Source organism: Juglans regia, chromosome 10 (assembly GCF_001411555.2).
Source record: "Juglans regia cultivar Chandler chromosome 10, Walnut 2.0, whole genome shotgun sequence".
NCBI classification, from domain to species: domain Eukaryota; kingdom Viridiplantae; phylum Streptophyta; class Magnoliopsida; order Fagales; family Juglandaceae; genus Juglans; species Juglans regia.
The window spans coordinates 30176794-30190586 of NC_049910.1; the positions used below are offsets into that span (position 1 = coordinate 30176794).

General features: G+C 33.9%; 1 pseudogene; it reads right to left on the reverse strand.

Annotated features, from left to right (window-relative positions):
* Positions 1-2181: 2181 nt before the first annotated feature.
* On the reverse strand, positions 2182-7082 carry LOC109000310 (annotated as a pseudogene).
* Between the last annotated feature and the right edge of the window lie 6711 nt (positions 7083-13793).

Below are 13793 nucleotides of genomic sequence, written 5' to 3' on the forward strand. Positions count from 1 at the left end.
GGTAGTGAGCAATCATGGTACATATAGGAGAGCCCTGGGCAGCTCCAACTTCACATCTCTTGAACAATGCTGAGCATCCTCTTTTGGCTTTGAATTCCATAGGGAGGAAAAAGCATCTCAGTTTCCTCATTCTTCTTTGCATTTTTTACTGGCTGGCTGCACTAGAGCAAAAGCTTCAGAACCTCTTTCTTGGATGGCATGGTAGATGGTAGTGTGCCAGTACAATAGATTCCAAGTCTGAAAACATGACAGATTTCATTCAAGTGACAGGGCTCCTTGACCTCCCCATCCAAGGCATCACCTATAAGTTTTCCATCTTGCATGTGTCGCAATGCCCATTCGGCTAGGGATGTGTGTTCATCACCATCATTGGCTTTCCTTTCAGTTGTAAGTTCCAGAAGGATAACCCCAAAGTTGTAAACATCTATCTTTATATTAATTATTGTCGTGCGAGCATACTCTACATTTCATTTAAACAACACAAGCTAAGCCAAACTTCTGGTGATGGAAAAAGAGGAAACATCATCAATAAAATGAAACTTGGAAATTTATATTGTCACACACATGAAGCTATGTAGCGCCAGCCATGACTGACATTGTAGCTAGCTCTCCCTCCTTGATCAACATCCTTGCCAGACCGAAATTAGCTATTTGTGCATTGAAATTCAGATCTAAAAGGATGTTGCTTGACTTCACATCTTGATGAACAATGGGTAGTGATCTGTCATGGTGCATATAGGAGAGCCCTTGAAAATTTATTGGTTCAACCACACATTGGGCGATGAGAGGGGTGAGGAATTTGTTGCACTTCTCAAGAGGGGTTTGAAATATTTGTATGAACAATATGTTACATTTGGTGGTGGGTGCATAACTGGGTCTAAGTCAACACCTCGTAGTGAAGGTAGTGCATCAATGGGGAGTAGTAATACATGTACAATTAATCCATTGGCCTTTTTGAAAAGCTTCCATAAAGAGCAGAAATGAGCATCCTCGATGGATTGTAAGTTGGAGATAGAACGGTATTTGTTGCAGGATGTTGAGGTTTGTACGGAGAGTTTTGACATTTTAATTTGGTGGAAGGTCAATTCCACCAAATATCCAGTTCTTGCTCTAATGGTGAAAGATATCATCGCCATTTAGGAGTTCTTTGGCTCCGTTTAGGAGTTCTTTGGCTCTTAGATGCTGGTTGAGTCCACTCCTATATGCTTGAGTCAGAATTATTCGGAGACCATTGATGATGCGTAGAGCTAAAAGTTAGACTCAGGTAATGTATTTAGAGATTTTTTTTAGTTGTTATATATGTTGATTTTGACATTTTGGGAATATGGCAAGCTTACTTTGTGAAGATGATTGAGGTTTGAGTTACTTACTTGGCAATAGCACTATGATTGAGGTTGTGATGTTCTTAACCTGTTGTTTTGTTATATATTGCTCATGTTAGATATGTTGTTGCTAGCTGTGTTGCACTATTATTATTGGCTTTAGACCAAAGGGCAAAAGGTCCCTAGGACACATGAGACCTCAAACGAGTTAGATAGGTTTAATTTTTTGAAAAAGAAATTTGCATGAAGGTTCCGGCCAACTAGTATACATCAGCTTATGATTTTCCTATATTGATATATTATGTAGGTCCAAAAATATTTTTCTAACTAAAACCTTTTCATATTTTGTTTTTAGACACAACTTGGAAGTTGGAATGGCAGTTTGGGACTTGGAACATTTAAAGTATTTTGGTTCATTTGTTGCCTTGTTGGACAATTATGTTTGTCGTTTGAAACATTTAATTCTGTTGGCACTTAGAGAATGTTGGGTTTCTTTTTTGTCAAAATTGGAACTTATAAAATGGCAGTTGTAGTCGTTGTAAGAAATATTATTATGATTGATGTGGATGAATGGTGTGGTCTTTTGAATGATTTTGGATGTGGTTGATAGATAATGGGTGCGGATGTTTATTGTAGTGATTAGTTGGATGTGGATGATGGAAAATGAGAGTGGATGTTTATTGGAGTTATTAGTCCTTTTAATTTTTTGAAGCATGTTAGTATGTTACTTGTTTTTATTTTTTTTATGTTTTTAGTAAAATTGAAGCAAAAGTGAATTATTTACTTTAGATTGTAATTTTTGAAAAACTTTAAATTTAAAAGCTCACACAAAAAATTAATTTTCAAAAAATGTGCCAAATATGAAGTTGAAAACAACAAAAAAAATCCCAAAATCCGACTCCGCTCCGACAAGTCAGAGTCAGGTTCTGAGTGGAGGATGAACATCTCGGAGTCATAGATGGGCATATAGACTCCAATTTGGTCGTTGCTCAGCCCTAAACCATAGAGGATCTAGTCTTTTATTTCTCTTGAACAATGCTCAACATCCTCATTTGGCTTTGAATTCGTTAGGAAGGGAAAACATCTAAGTTGTTGCATTCTGCTCTCCATTTCTGAGTGGTTGGTTGCATTGGAGCAAAACCTTGAGCACCTTTTTCATGGATGGTATGGTAGAAGGCTGTGTGCCAGTACAATAGAGTCCAAGTTTGAAAACATGATACATTTCATTCAAGTGACAAGGTTCGTTGACCTCCTCATCCAAGGCATCAACTAGTGGTTTTCCATCTTGAATGTGTCGCAATGCCCATTTGGCTAGGGATGTATGTTCATCACCATCATTGGCTTTCCTTCCGGTTGTTAGTTCTAGAAGGATAACCCCAAAGCTGTAAACATCAATCTTCTCATTAATTCTTGTTGTGCGAGCATACTCTGCATTTCAATTCAACAACACAAACTAAGCCAAACTTTTGGTGATGAAAAAAGAGGAAAACATAATCAATACAAGGAAACTTGGAAATCTATATTGTCACACACCTGGAGCTATGTAGCCAAAAGAGCCAACCATGGCTGACATTGTAGCCGGTTCTCCCTCCTTGACCAACATCTTTGCTAGACCAAAATAAGCTATTTGTGCGTTGAAATTGAGATCTAAAAGGATGTTGCTTGACTTTACATCTCGATGAACAATGGGTAGTGAGCAGTCATGGTGCATATAGGAGAGCCCCTGGGCAACTCCAACTGCAACCTCTTAGGCCAATCCAAGACAACATGATTGGCTGAATTTGAAAAAGTTGTTGCTCTACTTTTCCTATGCAGCCAGCGATCCAGGCTACAATTATTCAGATACCTGTAGACAAGAAGTTTTGAATTATCATTGGAGATACAGCAGAGCAACTTCACAATGTTGGCATGTCGAATTGAACTAAGTATTTTGACTTCTGCTAAAAATTCTTTTTCAAGCCTTTCTTCTAGCTTTCTGTTATCCCAAATCTTCTTCACAGCAACAATATCACCTGAATGATGAACAACAACACGATATACTTGACCTGATCCACCAGAACCAATCAGGTTATTTTGTGTCAATCCTGAAAAAATGTCTGATTCTGTGAAATTCAACTTCTGGAATGAGATGAGCTTCCATGTCAAATGCAATCCATGCTTTCTTTTTTTGTAATTTATGACAACAAAGAATGAAATAATTAAACCTAGAAGAAGTGCTACCACCAAACCTATGATCCAAGCAATTAATTGGTAAGAACATTTGCTCGACTTTTGGCAGTGCGAGCTACAGTTCTTGAGGTTAAGAGATCGTCTATTAGCACAAAGACTAGGATTGTTCAAGAAGCTGTAGGCATATGCATCATTCTCGAATTCACTTGGGATGCTTCCAGTCAGATGATTTGAAGACAAATTGAGTGAAGTGAGCTTAAGGAGGCCAAGTTTTGATGGAATTAGGCCAGACAATTGGTTTTCTGACAAGTCCAATTCATTAAGGCCTGGTACGGATCCAAGTTCCTCTGGAATTTGTCCAGAGATTGTATTTCGGTTGAGCCTTAGAGTATTCAGCGATTTCCATGAATTAATATCTGATGGAAGGGAGCCTGAAGAATTGTCAAGCAAAAGAATTGTCAAACGAGAAAGATCTCGAGGAATCGTGCCGTTGAAGTGGTTATTACTAGCCATGAGAACCGGCAAATTTCTCAAGTAAGACACTCCTTGTGGAATTTTACCTGAAAACCTGTTGTTATTCAACTCCAATCGGTAAAGATTCCATGCTAATCTCTCTGGAAGCTCTCCTGTAAAAGAATTATCACTTAGTATCAACATTTTCAGATTCGATGACGTCCAAAGACCACTGGGAATATTCCCAGAAAACCCATTTTTGTATATCTGAACAGATTCCAAATTGCTGCAATTTCCAAGTGACTTGGGCAACTCTCCAACGAGCTGGTTTTCAAAAGCTACCACTTCCACCAAGTTCCCATTGTCACACAAGTGTTCTGGCAACTGGCCTGTAAGCCTGTTGGTTGAAACCCAAAGCCTTTCCAACATAGAATACCTCCCTAGTTCTGGAGGCAAACTCCCTAAAAAATTGTTGTTAAATAACTTTAGATCTATTAGCCTCGGAAGACGACCAATGCTATCTGGGATTTTTCCAGATAGTTGATTGAAAAACAAAGCCAGACCCGTCAAATTTCTAAGCTTTCCAAAATCATCGGGAATTGTCCCTACCAAATTATTTTCCGAGAGATCAATCACAGTGAGGTTCAAAGCCTCGACCACCCGAGGAATCTCTCCGGACAACTTGTTTTTTTGAAGGTAAACAATCTTTAGATTCTTTGGCATAAACAAACTATCCGGGATCTTCCCAGAAAACCCATTTTTGTGTATCTTGACTAATTCCAAACTGCTACAATTTCCAAGCGACTTTTGCAATTCTCCAACTAGCTGGTTTTCAAAAGCTACCACTTCCATCAAGTTCCCATTGTCACACAAGTGATCTGGCAACTGGCCTGTAAGCCTGTTGGTTGAAACCCAAAGCCTTTCCAACATAGAATACCTCCCTAGTTCTGGAGGCAAACTCCCTAAAAAATTGTTGTAAAATATCTCGAGATCTATCAGCCTCGGAAGACGACCAATGCTATCTGGGATTTTTCCAGATAGTTGATTGAAAAACAAAGCCAGACCCGTCAAATTTCTGAGCTTTCCAAAATCATCAGGAATTGTTCCTGTCAAATTATTTTCTGAGAGATCGATGACATCAAGGTTCAAAGCCTTGACCACCTGAGGAATCTCTTCGGACAATTTGTTTTTGTAAAGATAAACAATCCTTAGATTCTTTGGCTTAAACAAATTGTCCGGGATCTTACCAGTCAAGATATTTTCTGACAAATCCAAATGCTCCAGAGCTGCCATTTCTCCGATCGTGATTGGGATTTCCCCAATCAAATTTGTCCCGGCCATCCATAAAAACTTCAGCTTCGTCATCTTTCCGAACTCTGCAGGCAATGTTGACACTATCTTAGAATTATAGGCCAATCCTAGTTCCTCGAGATTGGACAGGTTTCCAATTTCTGGTGGAAAGGGACCGGTAAACGGACATTGGACAAGCATGAGTTTCCTCAATTCTGTCAACCACCCGATAGATGCTGAGATTTTATTGTCAAAGTTGTTGCCTTCGAGGCTGAGTTCTCGAAGCCGTGACATGCGGTGAATGTCATCGGGGATTGCCCCATAAAAGTAGTTCTGTGAGAGGTCAAGAATTTCCAATTTGGAGCAGTTGACGTAGAGAGCTCTCGGGAACTCCGTTGAGTGGAAACTATTGTTATAAACATCAAATGTTGTGAGGTTCTTGAGGTTGCAAATGAAGGGTGAGACTGTTCCATTGATGTTATAATCTCGAAAGGATAATCCGATGATAGAGCCATCGGAGCAAGTGATCTCAGGCCAGGAACAATGGGAGGAGGAGTTCGTTGGAAGCCAATGTCTGAGAGATTCTGGGTTTGCCCAGAGTTTTTTCAGGTTTAGTAGGATTCCTTGATCTTGAGCACTGAGCTGGGAGTTTGCATGGGCGAGATAGTGGAAAAAGGTACTGATGTAGAAAGAGAAATGGATAAATATTAGAATTGTTTTCTTCATTACATGAGGTTGAGTTCCTTTGCTTTTGGCTCTAGTCTGAACTCTGATCTCAACAAAGACCTAATAAATAGATGAAAATTTGAAAAAGATAAGAAAAATCACACCCGATGGTAACATCTTGTTTATTTTCAAACTTCAAATCAAGGAAGATTCAAAGATTGTAACATCTGCTAATTTTCCACGGAAAGGGAATTCGTTGACCAATAATTGCAAGTTTACTCGAACATCGTTGCTGAGATGATACGGTTATGTGGGCTTGGAACTTTCCATCCCTATTAAGTATATAAGAACCAAAACAGGGGATTCTTAAAGACAACAATCGTTCTTAAAACAAGATTAGTAGATTTACTCATATGTTTAGAACCAAGAGGATAGTTTCCTAAGAACATTCCATCTCCTTCTGTTTTTTATTTTCTCGTCATTATTGACTTTGCAACCCATAAGAGAGTGTTTAACATGATTGATACATGCTTCAAATTCTTGTTTTCATAAAAAAAAACAAAAAACAAAAACTCGATTTTGTAGTATATTTCTTCCTCTAGTCACTTGAAAGAACAAGATTAGCCCTTAATGATTTTTAAATATAGCAGCCAAATCTTATTTAGCATGAATTATGTTTACATGTCAAATGGAGCAGTTAAAAAAAGAAAAATGATTAGTAAATTCTGTACAAATCCTTCAAAAAAGAATATTTTTTATAGGACTTTATATTTATTATTTTTTGAGAAATGGTAGTAACAGTCGTGAGTGTGCATGTGCTGTGTGAAAAAAGTGAATACAAGACACACATAAAAAAACTTAAATTTTAAATAGTAGACCTCAATTTTTTTTAAAGTGACTGTACGGAACTTGCAAACTTCACGATTGTATGTAGCATTACTCTTATTTTTTTATATAATGAATATTTTGATAGACTTTTTTTAAACTTTATAGCTATTAAATTCAAACAAAAGCGTTACCTTGAGAATTTTGCGGTGGCAGCTGGGGGCTGAAGCTCTGGTTTTAGCGGGGTCGATTGGCATGAGTTGACTCAGATGGCACCGTTGGTTGATTACTTGAATGAGCCATTGGAGAGAGGGTGAGAGAGAAAAAGAGCTTTAAAATTAGGTGAGAAAAAAAATGAGAGAGAGAGTGGTTGAGTTTTTAGTAGGTGTCTTGGCATGGGAGAAAGATTTATAGAAAAATAGGAGGAAGCGGGACTTATTCGTTTGTTTTCAGAAAATATTTCATCTCATATTATCTTATCTAATCATTATAATTTTTTCAACTTTTAGTATAAAATAAAATAAACAATTCAACTTTTTTAAATCCTAAAATAAAATTAATATTAAAAAATATATTCTAATAATACTTTATTTAACAATTTAACTTTAATCTCATCTAATCTTTAAAAACAAACGAGCCCAAATTTTTAACATTTTTGTTTATTTTCTCTCAATGTAGGTGAAGTCTTTGTTGGAATTTAATAGCTTTAAAATAAGGAAAAAAAATCAGGTTATGGATTAATTGGATTAATAACAAGATTCGATATCAGATTCGGGTGAGTAACGGTCCAAATTTTTGGGTTTCAGATGAAAAAAGATCCGGTTTGAATGCTTAGGGTAGGTTTGGAGGGTGAGATGAGATTTTTGTGTTTTGTTTTAGTGTTTAAAATATTATGTTTGAGTATTATTATTGTATTGAGATTTGAAAAAATTAAATTGTTTATTATATTTTGTATGAGGATTTGAAAAATGTGTAATGATGAGATGAGATGAGAATTTTATGTCTCATCCCACCCCTCAAACCTGTCCTTAAACTCGAGAAAGATGAGAAAAAAGCACAATAAATTGTGGGAGGTTCAAAGGTCAATGGTTAAGTTTAGGAGTTGAGAAGAAAATTAAAAATTAAATAAAATATTATTTTTAATATTATTATTATTTTAAAATTTTAAAAAATTGAATTGTTTATTATATTTTATGTGAGAATTTCTAAAAATTATATTGATTTTTGAGATCTAGATAGATTGAGAGTACCTTAAAAGTGTTGAAAATATTTGTGAATAGAAATGAAAAACTAATAATAAAATATTAAATAATAATAAAATAGATGGAAAATAATAATAAAATAATAATGAAAGTGTTTGAAAATAGTTGATGTACTATTGAGCCAATGTGAACAAGGGAAGAAAGAGGAAGAAGAAGAAGTACCCCGACCCCACTGATGGAAATCTCGTAGTTTTGGTTGTATCCGCACATTCCTGGATCAGTGGACCCAACACCATTTCATTGGATAGCCTCATCATTTTTTCCATTAAAGCATTCATACTCAGATCAGATCTGATTTATTTTTACAACCCATCGTCTACGAAAAGAAACCAGCTAGTCAAGGATGCTATCATGCACGGACCACGACCCTCGTGAAATGGGTTGGAATTAGAAAAATCAAGATATGATTATTCCATTACGGGTAATTCTATGCATCAGCCTACACACTTCACGTATCATGCATTCAATTTTTTTTTTTTTTTAAATTTAATACACTAAATGTGTTGAGTGTGTGATGAATAATAGACTGATATAAATATTTTTCCATTACATAAAAGATAAAAATACAATGATGTATTTGCCTCTTTCTTGATGCTATCATGGCATTTTGAAAATATGACGTTTGTCACCGGCAATAGCCCATGAGTTAAGACCCACATACAAAAAGGCTTTTTCAAATTTTTATATTTTTAAAAATATAATTCGAAATCAAATTAAATATCTTTAAATCTGAAAAATATGTCATTTAAATATTTTATTTAATTATTATCTAATTATTATCTATACATAAAATCAACACAAATTATTATTACAAAATATATATTTAAATAAATTTTCAATTTTATTTTTTATTTTCATAAACTTTAATATAGAATCGATTTAAAAGAACAATTATTCTATTTTTTCCTCTCATTTTACAAAACTTATTAAATGTTACATCTAAAAACTTTCTCAAATGTTCTCTATTTTTTTTTTATTATCAAAATGAAGCAAACCAAACGTGTCCAAACCCCTTCCAAACCAATGAGGAAAATGTCATATTATGTATGAAAAATTCTAGGAGGAGCATACTAATGCTTGATGATCTACAAGAGTATTTAACCAACTAATTTAGGCCAACCCTGCGGGGGACATCGGTAGCCAAATCGAGCCGGGAATGGTAGCTGCTGCCGCCAACCACCAAAAGCAATCTCAATTTTATTTTTTATTTTTAAAAAAGTTTTTAAAAATTGAAAAACTAGTTTTTTATTATATAAATATAATTATTTTTTTAACCAGGCTAATGGAATAGCCGGCCCTAAATCACACAAGCATCTAGATCAATATTTTTTGGATCCATTTTTTTCATACTTTCAAGAAGATCCAAGAATTTTATATGGGATTAGAAGAAGATTTTCATATTTTTAAAAGATTTTAAGAAGTTTTTAAATCTTTTAGGATCAATATTATTTTTTATCAAATTTTATTTGAATTTAAATAATAATGATTGTGTTTTTTTTTTTTTGGGAGGTTAGCACAAGTATTATTAGATTATGCATTTACATATGTGTATAAGAAAAAATTTATTCATCATTCACACACACACTACACATCATATTTTTTTTTATTTTTTAATTTTACTAAATGTGTAATATATGGATGATGAGTAGAATAATTTAATAAGTTTAAGACGAATAAAAAAATTAAGAAAAAAAAATATGGTGTGTGGTGTGTTGTGATGATGAGTAACAAAGCTATTTACAAATTTGAAGATACACTGTTCACTCTCCAAATTTTATTTTAATACATTTTTCTCTCTCCACCCAATCTTTCTCTCTCGACACCAATAGAAACAAACCATCTCTTGAAACATTTCCTTCTCCTCGCTGTCTCTCTACACCAACAGAAAGAAATCTGAAAAAAAAAATTAGGAAAAAAAAAATTATAATAAAATAATAGTATTTTATTATTATTTAGCTCAAATATGCATAATTCAATAATATCTAAAAAGTGTGATTTTACATTTACATATAAAAAACACCAATGCTAGTGCTCGCCATGTCCACCTGTGGTGGAACGTCAAACTTCAAACCAAGGAAAATTAAAAGAACCTCACATCTGCAAATTTTCCAAGGAAGGGAATTCGTTGATCAATAATTGTTAAGTCTAGTCCAGCGTCTTTGCTGATGAGATGATATGTTCAGTGGGGCTGGAATTTTCCATCCATGCCAAGATTAGTAGATTCAATCATATTCATATGTTTAGTTTCCTACGATGGAACTATCTATCTCCCTCTGTCTTGTGTCGTTATTGACCTTGCAAACCATAAGGGAGTGTTTGAAAGTTTTGATTTTTAAATTTAGTAACCAAATCTTTGTTCAGCATGAATTTGTGTTGACATTTCAAATGGAGCAGCTCAAGATAAATAATAAAATAAATAATAAAAAATGTACATATTCCATCAGCTCAAGATTATTTATTAACAAAAAATTCAAAAATATATAGTAAATCACTGAAATAGAAGAAAATGAGTTCTGATTAGCAGCCTCGCATTTTCGGCAAACTTTATTGATTTTTTCTGTAAGAGGGGAAAAAGGCAGATCTAAAGGTATTTTCATTTGAAAAGTCCCTTTTGATTTCTGCAAGCATTTTCGGCAAATTAAACAGCTTTCAAAATTGAGAAATGATAAAATTAATACTTAATAACAACTTGTTTACAATTATGTAATAAAATAATATTATTTTAAATTTTATTCTAACTTTTACTTTTGATTTGATGGGCTTAAATCTAATAAAAAAATATTATTATATTTAAAATTGTATATAAATTGTAAATCACTGCTCTTCAAAATTTATGCTGTTTCTTCCAAAAACACCTCTTACATGAGTTTAGGTTTTTTGGCTTCCAACAATGTTATTGCATGAGTTTAGACATTTTGACTTCACCCTAACATGATCGGGGCCACCTAACATGGTTGGGGCCACTTCAGGTGCATCACGTGGCTAACGCACTCAGAGCTATTTCTTAGAGTTTTTCCTTTTACAAATTTCAATACAAAACTAAGTTAAAAAGAAGTATTCAAAATTCATATAAGAATGTCGTCGTTTTATACCAAAAGTTTAGAAAACAATTATATGGAAAAACATCGTTTCGATTTAAGGTTTAATAACCTCGCACGGAGCACCCTCCCCTCCCTCTTCTTCTTTCGGATTCTCCTTCAGTTCACTCACGCATAGCACTATAGCCCATCGCTCCCCTTCTCATTTACGGCCTTCACGTCGCTCATTAAACCCCCGCACGTCTCTCATCTCTCTAAGCTCTCCCGTCCCTCATCTCCCCGAGCTCTCTCATCTCTTCCCTCCCAAACTTCTCTCATCTCTCTGAGTTCTAACTTCCCTCTTCCCCTTCGAGTTTCCTCCTTTCCGCTGGTGACTATAGTTTTTTGAAATTGCCAATTTTCACATATTGATTTGTGAATCTGTGATCTAGCCTTTTTGTTTTCTTTTTCTTTTTGTGTTTTAATTTGCAACAAGCTCGGTTTTGATGGGTTTTTTTTTTCTCTCCTTTTTTTATTTTTTTATTTTTATTTTTTATGTTTGATAATTATTTTTCATATCATTTATTGATTTGGAATGGGTTCGGCCGGTTTCCCCCTCTACATCGGTCGGTGTCGGCCATTCTTCCCTATGTAAAATCACCTGTCGATCAATTTTAATTTTAGGCAAAAATATAACCGATCGGCTCGATTTTCAACCTTACAAAATCTTCTCATTTAACAAAACTTATTAATATTATATCTACGAAATTTCTCAAATATTCTTTTTTTTTCCTCAAAATCAAGGAAACCAAACGTGACAAAACCCTTCCAAACTAATGAGGGAAATTTAATATTGTGTATGAAAAAAATCATAACAAAAATATTTCCTTAATAATTAAATAAAAAAAATTATGTACAGAATATCGGTACAAAATGTTGGTGTATCTACTGCAAACATTTTATTGCTGATGAAATTAGGACAATTTTTCTTGACTTGACTTGACTCGAGTTGATTTGAAGAGGAAAAACAAAGGCTTGAAAGGTTTGTTTTTAGAAAACATTTCATCTCATCATATCTAATCATTACAATTTTTCCAACTTCAACTATAAAATAAAATAAACAATTCAATTTTTTCAAATCCCAAAACAAAAATAATATTAAAAAAATATATTCTAACAATGCTTTATTTAATATTTTAACTTTAATATCAACTCATCTCATCTCATATGCGAAAATAAACGAGCCATTAGTTTTATAATCCATCTCATGCCACGTAGATTCTTGGACTATATTTCACTGTTTTAAATTTCGTACTGTACCGGCCGGTATGGTCAAAATTTTCCGTACTGGCCGTTGGGCTGGTACAGGTACCCCATACGTTTCGTACCGGCTCAAATACCGGCCTCAATTTAGACTTGTATCGGCCTATATTTCGGCTTGTACCAGCCGGTATTTCGACCTTCCAACTTTTATTTTTATTATTATTTTTTTTCATTTTTTTAAACTACAAGCTTATTTTTTGACCCCCAATTCAGATTAGGCTATTTATAATTTATATATATATATGTATTTATGTATAATTTATTCATATATAGACTATTGTTTTGGAATATAATTTATTCATATATCGACTATTTCGAAACGATACACGAAACGGTATTGGTACCGAAATATTTCGTTATAGTGCCTTGACCGGTACGGGTTCCGGTACGGTATTCAAAACATTGCTATATTTCACTGAGCCTATTCCAACCAAAAACCCCCTTTCCCCGCTCTTACTGAATGATTTGCTGCTGCCACCAAATTTGATTCAAATTTCTACCCTGCACTAGATTTCATTTCTCCCTGCCATTCGACTTCCCTCTGCGGTTTCGTCCCCCGGCGTCGACCTGTGTAATATATTGTACTATTACACATACTAGTACAATATATTATTTAATATAATTTTATTTTTTTGGATTTGAAAAAGTTAATTTGTTTATTATATTTTATATGATAGTTTAAGAAAATTGTAATGATGATATGAGATGAGATGGTTTTGTGTATCTAGACAATGCCTAAAATTTATGTTATATTAATTTTATGTTATAAAATTAGAACTTATATATTATATCAAATGTTATAATAAGATTTATATGATTAATATTTATTTCATGTTATATCAAAGAGTGGTGCTACTCTACCGCTAGGACATGCCCACTTTTTATGCCGCCTAGTGCAATTTGCAGTTTTCATTTTTTTGCTTTTTATTTCAAATATTTTTTCAACATATTTAAAAAAATTTAAAAAATATAAAAATACCAGTACACTAATAGTTATTTCCTTAACAATTAAGAAAAAAATAAATATATGAGCCGTCCAAATGAGGGGGCAAAATGAGGAGATATACTAGCATTTCTCTATATCAAATGTTATATTAATTTTATGTTATTAGATTATTATACAAGAATTTTAAGATTTTAAAATTTCATGTTATATTAATTAGAAATTTAGGATATAATATATACAATATATAAAAATTAATTTATATATATATATGAACTAGTCCGTGTAAAAAAAAAAAACCGGAACCAGACCGATTTGGAACCGGTTTTGAAAAAATGAAACTTGTATTGGACGGAACCAGTTTTGCATCAGACCACCAGTCCGATCGGTCTGGTTTGGGCCGGTTTGCCGGTTTTTATTTTCAAGAAGAGCTTATGGGCTCATGTACTTTTCAAACAAAATTACCTTTAAATGCCATATGCTTTCCATTTTCTCCCTCTTACAGACAATCTATAAAAGTTTA